Source organism: Ambystoma mexicanum, chromosome 5q, assembly GCF_040938575.1.
Source record: "Ambystoma mexicanum isolate Mex_15411 chromosome 5q, UKY_AmexF1_1, whole genome shotgun sequence".
NCBI classification, from domain to species: Eukaryota; Metazoa; Chordata; class Amphibia; order Caudata; family Ambystomatidae; genus Ambystoma; species Ambystoma mexicanum.
Window position 1 is genome coordinate 569,186,977 of NC_090933.1, and position 13,022 is coordinate 569,199,998.

The following is a 13,022-nucleotide window of genomic DNA, read 5'->3' on the forward strand; positions in this document are numbered from 1 at the left end:
CTGCTGCAGGGTCGCTGCGCCACTGTGCGCCACGGCTGGTTTTGGTGGCTGGAATCCATGAATACGCTGTGCGCGGAAATAGATTTTAGCGCACGCGGCTAGCGCAGGGATTCGCACCCGCACACTGTGCGCCAGCCGCGTGCGCCACTTGTGCGCTGGATTCTATGAATTACCCCCTAAAAGTCCTAGGATGCAAAGGGAAACATACAGGACAGGATAACCTTCAATGCATACCCACTTGAAACTTGAGAACTTCGGAATCATAAGTTTAAAAAGTAGAACACTAATGAGATAAAGGATTCTCGGAATATTTTCAGTGTTGGCAATTAGGTGGTGCTTTAAGCATTGCCTGTAAGCCACAATTATTGGCATGGAAAGTGAAGCTAGGAGAGAGATGGGATGTGGGTCGTAAGTACATTTCACCTTTTATTTTTCCCACTGGCATTAATGATCATTTTAGAAAGAACACTTCATTTCGGTTATTCGGTCTTTCTAAACAGATCGTAGAAAGAACACCTCATCCACTCTGTCACAACTCGTCACCCTGCTCTGTAGCTGCAGAAGGGCAAATCCAAAATCTGATAAGAAAAAATCTCACAAGAGTGCAAGTTGCTGGAAAAGTGGGTTTATTGAATGCAAATGGCCGGAAGGGTTATGTAGCTTTGTAAAACTAAAACTAACAACTCCTTGTCATGTTCAACAAAGTTACAGCTTTTATACACAAGATCAGACAATTTACATAATTAATACATAACAGTTACAAGATAATCACCATATTTCCATTGGCTAACCCCTTTACAAAGAACCTAAACCTCACCTTATTCTCTAACCCCATTGGATACAACTATCTAAACACAATCCCATTTCACATGTTCCCACTACAAAGTCAGTCATGATGTTTTGAAATATAATTGGTTTGACGTTTTAAACAATTTACAAAAGTTACATTTCCTCATTTGTCAAAGAAACTTTAACCCAATTTGTGATTTTCACAACCTCAACAAGATTCTCATCAAAGAGAGCGAGGAGTGAAAAAATTGCCTTTCCTTTGATCGTACAATGGTCTCCGTATTATCCCAGACCAGCTGGTGCTCCAAACTACTGCTCCTTCAGCATTCCTTTGCAACACCTCATGCGACTTCCATCTTAAATCATATGGCCTCGCTAGCAAATATCCTGCTTATCTTCCTGAGAACCTAAATGGAATCATAAAACACAGTTCAAGCTATGCCCTTGAACATCCATTTCATGTATTCATTGACTAAACCAAATCCAACGTTCGCAATCTAACTGGACCCATTGGTCATTCATTAACAAGGTTTTGTGTTCCCAGTAAGTTTGTCCCTACATCTACACAGCCATTTAACCATAAAAACAAATCTAATGGCAGTTAATTCTGTTCTTACCTCCAGCAACCATTTTGCTTGCTATCGCCATCTGTCCGGTGAACTCATCATCCTCCCACTTTCCTCACCTCGGTCATCCAAAACACTTGCAGAGGGAAGCAGACTCAACTGCTGCAAACAAGAAACTCTGCGGCCTAAGGCTCTAACTACAATGAGCCTGCAATCTTTGAGAAGGCTTTTATGTAAAGATGGCAGAACTCACGAGACCATAGCAATCTAACAACACATTTGTTCTAAGTCCCCATGTATCTAATTAACAAGATTTCCTCACCCCACTTCTATGAGCTACAAAGTTGTACTCCACGCGATTACATTTGCGATTACATTGTTGCTCATTACGTTGCTACATGATGCAAACTATAATGTATTCAAACTAGCTGCAAAATAACACTTATATCAAATCTCCAACTTGAACGCACACTAACTGCAACATTACTGCATTTTAAATGAGCCCCATACAGGTTACCAAAACATATGCAACATGCACTTCTTTTCCCTCTAAGGGCACTGTATGTGCATCCTAACACAGCCCACATTAAATTCCCATAACTTCCCACCCCAATCCTCCCTGTTCTTACCTTTTCTTTCAGTGCACAGACCATCTTCTTCATCTTCTTTAACAGCTGCTCTCTGCTCACAGGGGTATCCAGGCACGTGACAGGTAAGAGTTTGTGTGTTTGTGTGACTGTGTCTCTGTTGTGGGGGGAATGTTTATAGCATGGGGGAGTGGGCAGGAGATAGGTGTCAAGTGTTTTTGTGTCTGTGTGAGGGTGTTGTGACTTTTTAGAGGGGATGAAAAGGGGCAGTGAAGTGTGTGAGTAGGTTGGTGCCTGCGTGTGTTTGTGGGCATGTGTGTGTCTGGCCCTCATTACAAGTCAGGCGGTAGACCATGGTGCTATTAGCACCATGGTCCATGCCGGATTCCGCCATGGTGGATGGCGGAATTACCGCCCCATTCCAAGGTGAGTGGGGCGGTAATTCCCCATTCACCATTTGCCCTTCCCCATTCCCATTTTTCCCCCATAGGGCATAATGGGGATGGGGAAGGCGCTAATTACGGCACCGTAAATTACGGTGCCGTAATTAGCACCAAGGTCGCTTAGCGCCTTGGACTTTAACGCCTGCAAAAAGCAGGCGTTAAAGTGTGAATCAGGCGTTAAGGGTTAACGGCACCGACGGCGCCGTTAAACCCTTAACGCCTGACTTGTAATGAGGGCCTCTGTCTGTTTGGGTGAGGAAAACTATGTGTGTGAAAATGGAGGGGGTAGAGAGGGTGGTTTGGGGTGTCCAAGTGGTGAAACCCCCTGTTCTAAAGTAAATCCCAGACAACCAGGAATAGGGTGGGCAGGGGGGTCGGCTTTAGGAGTCAGGGTGGGGGGGCATTCCCCCCAAAACCATGATATTTTTTAATATTGACGGCTGTACATAACCAGAGAAAAATAAATCTGCCTTTTTTTGCATGCAGCCGTCAATATTCCTAAATATCACATAGAACGGTGATGTGATGGGGGACACACATGCTGTTGGGATTGTTTGGATTTGTATGCACCAATTGACCATGCTAGCCCCTATGAAAATTCTCATCCACTACCTGCCCTTCCTCATTGAACACACCCTTCACCCAGGACCGCCTATGTTATTTCTAATCCTTCTTCTGTAAGGTAATACCATAATTGCAACTAGAAACCTGCTACTGGTGCAATAAAAATGCCTCAAACTAGTGTGCGTTCAAGCACTTGTTGTATAATCAATATGTGTCCTTGCATCGCTTACTTACACCTTATTTCCAGTCAATGGCATGCATTGACAAAGCCAATATTTTGGCTCTTGTATGGGCATTAGATAAGCATGTGCCAGACACTGTCACAATATACTGAGGTGCTAGCACCATTTGTCAGCTGTTGCCATCTTATAGCCAGATAGTACCAATAGACACCTTTCCCATTGTTAGATAAAAGCCAAAAACGGTTTTCTTTGCCAATGCAATCAAATGCATGTTTTTGGAGGCACAATATATCTCAGCCCTAATGAGGCACAGGCTTTTCAAGTCGCTATCCCATTAGAATAGGGCTTAAAGACTTGTCCCAGTGCCTGTTTGGGCCTATGCAGGCTGGTTCTGGCGTTCAGCAGTGCATGCAGCTGCCCTGCCTTTGTTCGCTGTTTTAGGGTGTTTTGTTTAAATGCTTATTTACATGATTGTACGGTTTGATAGTCTTTCAAAATGCTTGTCTATTGCAACAAATGTTTCACATCTTTACATTTTAATAAGGGATTTCTTTTAAAGGTTGAATACATGCTATCTAGTTGGTATCTCCCCGAGAGCTACCTCTGGCCTTTTGAGGGAGCTTCGTTTTGAGATCAACTGCTAATTTCCCTAGGCCGATTATTCTGTATTAATTGTTGGCTAATTAATGGAAGGTTGGAAAATGTGATACCCATGTCAGACATTATCAATTCACACTGTTTTTATATTTATCTATCACCAACACCTGGTTTACTGGGGACTGTAATACCATGTTCCCCTGCTAGTTACTAATGAGAATTGCATTATATGCCTCAATAGAAGGGCACTGAGGTGGAAATGCTGGGACGTTTGAAAGAGAGTTGGTTTTGTCTATTTCTAATTTGTTTTCTTGGGATAGAAAGTTCCAAACTGGTGCTGTCCACTAACCCCCCCCCCCCCATAATAGAAACTATCTGTTTCCAGAGAAGATGGATGGGGAAGAGCAGGAAGTTCATGGTCCCCCCTAATAGGAGCTATCTGTTTCCAGAGAAGATGAATGGGGAAGAGCAGGAAGTCCATGTTCCCCCCTAATAGGAGTTATCTGTTTCTAGAAGAGAAGATGGACGGTGAAGAGCAAGAAGTCCATGTTCATAAGGGGGTTCTTAATAGAACACAGATTGTTTCCCTCAATTTCATTTTTAGATATGTGTATTACATGCCAAAATGTGTCAGACATTCTGGGACCTGTAGTCATCTGATGGGAAAAGAGAAATACAGCTGTGAGAGCATCTACAGCAGCACTGCAACAAGAAACATAATGGTGGTCCCTCCCTACCCCCTACCTATCCCTGACTGCCATTTATCATTCATTAGAAGCGTGTGTGGCTAGGTGTGGCTAGGTGAAGGACTGGTGGGAAATGTTCAGTTATCCGGTTGATAGTAAAGTAATGGTTGTACATGTTTTATCTGTATTACAGAAAAATATATATGACCAAACAGATTTGAAATGCTGTTGGAAATCAATAGAACAATGAATGAAGCACACAAAATACTGCAGACATAAGCAAGCATCCTCTGTTCCTGCACCAAAAGAAAAAAAATACAATAGATAAAAAACATACTATAAAAAACAGCAGATTAAAAAAATAAATGCATAATAAATACATAACTCTGGTGTTAGATTCTGGAGATGGGAAATATAGATTTTCACACAATCACTGGAGTGGACCCATAATGGCACAATGACACAACCTTCGGGGCATCAATGACAAAGGAGAGAGCAGTGAAGGCAAGTGCTTGAACACTCACACCAGAGAGAATACAACCCGCTAAGGAAGAAAGGCCCAAGTCGATCCTGTAAGAATAACAAGGTTTAATCTCACACACAGATGCGAGCATCAGCAAAGAACTCTGCTGCTAAGAATGTTCTCCTGAAAGTAAGTACAAGCAGAGGCTTAACGGGAAACACATTGTCATAGTGATGCAATACATACAGTAAAAATCTGCACGGCTGGTTGGTGTGCGCCTATGCTGTATTCACCTGCCCCATTAGGGATGCCAAGTCATTGGTTCCAGCCCAGTCCGTATGTCTTCCATCACGTAGGTGCTGCAAAGAACATCCTCTTCTCACCAACGAAGGTCAAAGAACAAATTAACTACACTCCTAACACAATGCTACTTTATCAATATACTGTGCACCTGGCATGCTTTAAGACTGGCACAAAGAAAGATCTGGGGCACTCTAACCTTCACAAACACATTTCACTCACTCCCTTCCGCACCATCCAACTCCAAGTTCTCCATCCTCATTTTGAACTATAATGTATCACTCCTAGAACCTCCCAATACAAATCATATAATTGTAGATCAAAGACATGCAATGTCTGTCCTCTTTGAACATTTCAGGAGTTGTTACTTTGGGGTTGGTGGTCAAAGGGCACCTGATGCCATGGAATTCATGGATCTTGAGGTTTAGTCATTTATATGGGCTATAACTCGTGGTCGCCTGGGGATGTGCCAGATCATGCTTTGGCTAATGTGAGATAACATGCACACCAGGCGCCTGTCTAGGATCGAGCCTTGTAGAGCACATGCCTTGTGGATAGAAAAAAATCTTTGCAACACTGTTAGAACAAAGAGGTGATCGGAAGTGTGGGTTGTCCTCATGGAAGCTTGGGCATGGCTGGAGATTTCCCTTGTCTTGCAATTAGGGGCTAGTGCATGAAATGCCACATATGCTGCTCAGGCCTTGTCTCCAAACTATGGTTACTAACGTCTACACAAAATGCACTAACATCTATACAAAATTGCAGTCTTGCTCGCACTTTGGGCTACACTATGTGGCTTGATTATATTGGGTGGGGACCTACCATTGTCCCCACTTCCCCTTGGGCCATCACAGTTCTTTGAATGCCACCTGCCTTACTCTGAAATGCTTAAAGGGTGGCACGGGGTCGCCCCTTCCCAAAATTCCCCCTTTTGGTATTTCTATAGTAGCAAACTCCTTAATACCCATTGTGCTCCCACTGTCTCCTCTCTGTTTCCACATATGGCTGTGTCCCCTTTATTGGTACCCACGCCCTGCATACCGACTGCAAACTTTACCCCCTATGTGCATATTCCTCAGGTGAGCAACTCAATATAGATACATCCCCCGTCCCTTGCCAGGTCCACCCAATCCTCTGTAAAACTCTCTATATCAGGAGGTGTAGTATTGATAGTGTGGTATAGATGATGAACTTCATTTTCATACAGGAATGGGATCATTTCATGCTTAGCGCCACACTGTGGGAGATCAGTCCGTACTTCAATATATTTTGTCTCGTCAGGTGCTTTTGAAACCCCAAGTGATACCATAATTCTTGCACTATTGGGTGCCACATTGGCGCAACATTGAAGGCTCAGTTGACAAGTACAGAAAATAACAAGGATCAACACAATGATGTTCATCAACATCTGCATTATTGCCCCGAGCCACAACAAGGCCCAGTCGAATGCCATGGAGAGCCAGCCACTATCCTATACTCCTCCCTTCTTCTTCATGCGAACACCCTTCGCCATGGACGGCTGCTATGATGTGAGATAACAACGTGTTCTCCACATCCTCTGAAGGCACAGACATGCAACAGAAATCAACAAACCTTTTTGCAAATCCTGCCTTCCATTGCTGTTAACATGTACAGCCCAAAGCAGTTTTGCATCATCATAAGTCTCAATGCATGCAACTCATCCTTGCTCATGTTGAACCCATTCTCTGTATCATTTGCGAGCTGGACCAGCTCCATGCACATAATCTGCAGTGATTTGGCGTTGTTGCAGCCTGCACTCCCGGCAACAATAGAGATGCGAGAAAGGATTCTGATGAGCTGAAGAGCCTGTATTCTTCTGGTATTTCAGCAAGCAATGCAGAAGAGTCTTTGGCTATGTAATTCAATCTTTTCGTCCTCTTTAGTTGTTGGAACTGTCCTTTTCCTGGCAGGATGCAGAGCTCTTGTGTAGACAGCAGGTTTTTCTCTTCTTCTTCTAATACAGAGGGTTAGTTGGCTCCTCCACAGGCAATGCTCCCCCCTTCAGGTGTTCTACTGGGATTACTATTAGCACTGAGTGCAGCATGGCTAGCAAACACCAGCCCCTAAATGATGGTGGGAGGTGGAAGTTAGCTTGTTGGCCACCGACCCAGTAGTAGTAGTTCCTTTCTTCATTTTGCAAATCAGGAGAGTCTTACTGCAACGTTCATTCGAGCCGACAAAGACTGTACACTTGCTGCAGAAACATAGTCCATATACTTCTTCCCTCTGCACTCACAACAGCTTTTCCATTGTTGAAATCCATGTCAGATTTGTGATATGATCAGTCCATATTTGTGCACATAAATTGTCCACTTGTGCTGTCATGTCCTTGTTATATGTTAGCACACCTTCTGCCAGGTAAGGTAGTTTGGTATCCTGCCATTTTTTATTGAGATATTTATATCCTTTCACCATCAAAAAGGGTAATTCCACACACTTGATGTTGTTTGGATTATTGTTGCAATTCACAAGATCTGCACCCACCAATTGCAGTTGCACACTGTGTGCCTTGAACTTTCCTTTTATTCTGCATAGCGCAAAATGAATTAGGCATTGTGCCTCTATGATTAGGACTGCTTGCAGTACTAACACCTTGGGAGCCCCTGACATGTGTGGAATGAGTGAACACACATAACAGCTTCCATTCAAAACATTCCTTCCCACACCACTCATGTCAGTATACCAAGAGTTGGTAAATTCGGGATGGCATTTATCCTCAATCGCATTCAAACCTAGCCCTTGATATGTATCATACTTTTTCCATACTTCCCTTTTCATTTTTCTATACAGGCTCTCAGGGGTCCCAGCTTTAACAGGGCTATTGAAAATATCACCATACTGTTTCGAAATTATTAAACAATCCTTGACTTACGGGAACCAAATTCTTCACTTTCACTCTCATTGCCAATTGTACTTGCACGCTTGACGTCATGTTGTTCCTGCTATAATCATCACTAATAATCATTTGAACACTATTGCACTCCTATATGCAGTTTCCATTATTATTGTTAGCATTCATGTGGCTGCTAATATATGTAAATCCACTAATATTATTAACATGTATATGTACAGTCGCGTTTAAATATACAGTCTGATTTCCCCCTCTTTTTTCAACCACCCCAATAACATACTATCCCCAATAAAGTCCCAACAATGCCATCAATATCATAGATAGACCTGCTATAATGGTCATTCCACAATAGTAGGCATAGACCCATATATTGTCATGTGTGCATCTACACTTCGGATCCCTACTAACAAACAATTATTTACATTTGTGAAATTCATCATCTTCTTTCCTGGTACACAAAGTCACCAGGCAGCAGTGGTTGTGTGATCAAGCACTCCGGATCTGCCAGCGTCATGGTTGCTACATCCAGTATGTCTGTTGTATCAATTCTGGGAGGTGCAATCTGTTCACAGCTCCCGGGGCATTACTGTCTTCCCAGAGCTCTCTTGCCTCCACAAGAGATCTGTTGGGGATTGCTTGCATCACCTCCGTAAACACAGTTCTTTCTCCTTTTCTGGTGCCCTTCCTTGTAATTCCATTATGTGGGAGATATACAAAACTGTATAAGATATTGGATGTTTGCTGGCTGGTGGGGTGGTCATGACGTACTCAGAAGGTACTTTATTTGGCAGATATGCCACCATGTGGGCTGCCATGTCAGTGGCAGCATTCCCCATTGATATTTTGTATGTCCCCTTAGTGTGTGAGGTGCACTTGACCACCGTCACAACAGATGGCTGGGATAATGCTTCAATTATTATTTCTAGATCCACCCTCCGAAACCCCTTCCTTTTCCAGTGATATAGACCATGTGCACAGTTGTTGTGATGCACACTGAGTCTGAATATATTGTGACATGGCACCCTCGGGACGCTTTTAATGCTTAAATGAGTGCTATGAGTTCCACCGCCTATGCAGAATAATGCGTGGGCAATCTTCTCATAACCACTGTCTTGTACTCCCCTTCCTCAAGCTGTACCACTGCTGCCCTTTGTTATTTTCATTTTTCAAGTAATGTTGAAATAGCTGGTACTATTCTTAGAGAGGTACAGCAACACCCTACTGATGAGGTTCAACCAGACCGAAACAGGTGTCTGCGGTTGCTGTTGGTACTCTGGTTCAGGGAGAATTGCCTAGCAGTTTGGTGCTGGACTGCCCCATGTCAGGAGAAAGTGTGATATGTGTATGATATTTCTCCTCTGTGAAAGATAGTGAGCTAAAGACTCTGGGTAAGGCTCTTGTAACCAGGACTCATGTCTGGCAGAGAGTCTCCCAGGACCCCCCTTGTTATTTGCACATTTCAAGTAACTTTGGGTATCACCCTAAGTTAATAGGGGAATCCAGACGTGGACCCCTTGCTCACTATTCTTAGAGAGGTACAGCTACACCCTACTGATGAGGTTCAACCAGACCGGAACACGTGTCTGGGGTTGCTGTTGGTATTCTTGTTCAGATGAGAATTGCCTAGCATTTTGGTGCTGGACTGCCCCAGGGCAGGACAAAGACTGATATGTGTAGGATATTTCTCCTCTGTGAACGATAGTGAGATACAGACTCTGGGCAAGGCTCTTGTAACCAGGACTCATGTCTGGCAGAGAGTCTCACAGGACCGCCCTTGTTATTTGCATATTTCAAGTAACTTTGGGTATCACCCTAAGTTACTAGGGGAATACATACGTGGACCCCTTGCTCACTATTCTTAGAGAGGCACAGCTACACCCTACTGATGAGGTTCAACCAGACCAACACACATGTCTGCGGTTGCTGTTGGTACTCTTGTTCAGAGGAGAATTGCCCAGCATTTTGGTGCTGGACTGCCCCAGGGCAGGCCATAGACTGATATGTGTAGGATATGTCTCCTCTGTGAAAGATAGTAAGCTAACGATTCTGAGTAAGGCTTGTGTAACCAGGACTCATGTCTGGCAGAGAGTCTCCCAGGAACCCCCTTGTTATTTGCATATTTCAAGTAACTTTGGGTATTACCCTAAGTTACTAGGGGAATCCAGACGTGGACCCCTTGCTCAATATTCTTAGAAAGGCACAGCTACACCCTACTGATGAGGTTCAACCAGACCGAAACACGTGTCGGGGTTGCTGTTGGTATTCTTGTTCAGATGAGAATTGCCTAGCATTTTGGTGCTGGACTGCCCCAGGGCAAGACAAAGACTGATATGTGTAGGATATTTCTCCTCTGTGAAAGATAGTGAGCTAAAGACTCTGGGTAAGGCTCTTGTAACCAGGACTCATGTCTGGCAGAGAGTCTCCCAGGAACCCCCTTGTTATTTGCACCTTTCAAGTAACTTTGGGTATTACCCTAAGTTACTAGGGGAATCTAGACGTGGACCCCTTGCTCACTATTCTTAGAAAGGCACAGCTACACCCTACTGATGAGGTTCAACCAGACCAAAACATGTGTCTGAGGTTGGTGTTGGTATTCTTGTTCAGATGAGAATTTCCTAGCATTTTGGTGCTGGATTGCCCCAGGGCAGGACAAAGACTGATATGTGTATGATATTTCTCCTCTGTGAAAGATAGTGAGCAAAAGACTCTGGGTAAGGCTCTTGTAACCAGGACTCATGTGTGGCAGAGAGTCTCCCAGGACCCCCTTGTGCTATTTGCATATTTCAAGTAACTTTGGGTATCACCCTAAGTTATTAGGGGAATCCAGACGTGGACCCCTTGCTCACTATTCTTAGAGAGGCACAGCTACTCCCTACTGATGAGGTTTAACCAGAACCAGACCGAAACACGTGTCTGCCGTTGCTGTTGGTACTCTTGTTCAGAGGAGAATTGCCTAGCATTTTGGTGCTGGACTGCCCCAGGGCAGGACAAAGACTGATATGTGTAGGATATTTATCCTCTGTGAAAGTTAGTGAGCTAAAGGTTCTGGGTAAGGCTCTTGTAACCAGGACTCATGTCTGGCAGAGAGTCTCCCAGGAACCCCCTTGTTATTTGCACCTTTCAAGTAACTTTGGGTATTACCCTAAGTTACTAGGGGAATCTAGACGTGGACCCCTTGCTCACTATTCTTAGAAAGGCACAGCTACACCCTACTGATGAGGTTCAACCAGACCAAAACATGTGTCTGAGGTTGCTGTTGGTATTCTTGTTCAGATGAGAATTTCCTAGCATTTTGGTGCTGGATTGCCCCAGGGCAGGACAAAGACTGATATGTGTAGGATATTTCTCCTCTGTGAAAGATAGTGAGCAAAAGACTCTGGGTAAGGCTCTTGTAACCAGGACTCATGTGTGGCAGAGAGTCTCCCAGGAACCCCGTGTGCTATTTGTATATTTCAAGTAACTTTGGGTATCACCCTAAGTTACCAGGGGAATCCAGACGTGGGCCCCTTGCTCACTATTCTAAGAGAGGCACAGCTACATCCTACTCATGAGGTTCAACCAGACCAAAACACGTGTCTGCGGTTGCTGTTGGTACTATTGTTCAGAGGAGAATTGCCTAGCATATTGGTGCTGGACTGCCACAGGGCAGGGCAAAGACTGATATGTGTAGGATATTTATCCTCTGTGAAAGTTAGTGAGCTAAAGGTTCTGGGTAAGGCTCTTGTAACCAGGACTCATGTCTGGCAGAGAGTCTCCCAGACCCCCCTTGTTATTTGCATATTTCAAGTAACTTCGGGTATCACCCTAAGTTACTAGGGGAATCTAGACGTGGACGCAATGCTCACTATTCTTAGAGAGGCACAGCTACACCCTACTAATGAGGTTCAACCAGACCGAAACACGTGTCTGGGGTTGCTGTTGGTATTCTTGTTCAGATGAGAATTCCATAGCAATTTGGTGCTGGACTGCCCCAGGGCAGGACAAAGACTGATATGTGTAGGATATTTCTCCTCTGTGAAAGATAGTGGGATAAAGACTCTGGGTAAGGCTCTTGTAACCAGGACACATGTCTGACAGAGAGTGTCCCAGGACCCCTCTTGTTATTTGCATTTTTCAAGTAACTTTGGGTATCACCATAAATTACTAGGGGAATCCAGACGTGGACCCCTTGAACACTATTCTTAGAGAGGCACAGCTACACCCTACTGATGAGGTTCAACCAATCCGAACCACGTGTCTGGGTTTGCTGTTGGTACTCTTGTTCAGAGGAGAATTGCCTAGAATTTTGGTGCTGGACTGCCCCAGGGCAGGACAGAGACTGATATGTGTAGGATATTTCTCCTCTGTGAAAAATAGTGAGCTAAAGACTCTGTGTAAAGCTCTTGTAACCAGGACTCATGTCTGGCAGAGAGTCTTCCAAAAGACCCCCCTTGTTATTTACATATTTCAAGTAACTTTGGGTATCACCCTAAGTTACTAGGGGAATACATACGTGGACCCCTTGCTCACTATACTTAGAGAGGCACAGCTACACCCTACTGATGAGGTTCAACCAGACCAACACACGTGTCTGTGGTTGCTGTTGGTACTCTTGTTCAGAGGAGAATTGCCTAGCAGTTTGGTGCTGGACTGCCCCAGGGCAGGACAAAGGCTGATATGTGTAGGATATTTCTCCTCTGTGAAAGATAGTGAGCTAAAGACTCTGGGTAAGGCTCTTGTAACCAGGACTCATGTCTGGCAGAGAGTCTCCCAGGACCGCCCTTGTTATTTGCATATTTCAAGTAACTTTGGGTATCACCCTAAGTTATTAGGGGAATCCAGACGTGGACCCGTTGCTCACTATTCTTAGAGAGGCACAGCTACTCCCTACTGATGAGGTTTAACCAGAACCAGACCGAAACACGTGTCTGCGGTTGCTGTTGGTACTCTTGTTCAGAGGAGAATTGCCTAGCATTTTGGTGCTGGACAGGGCA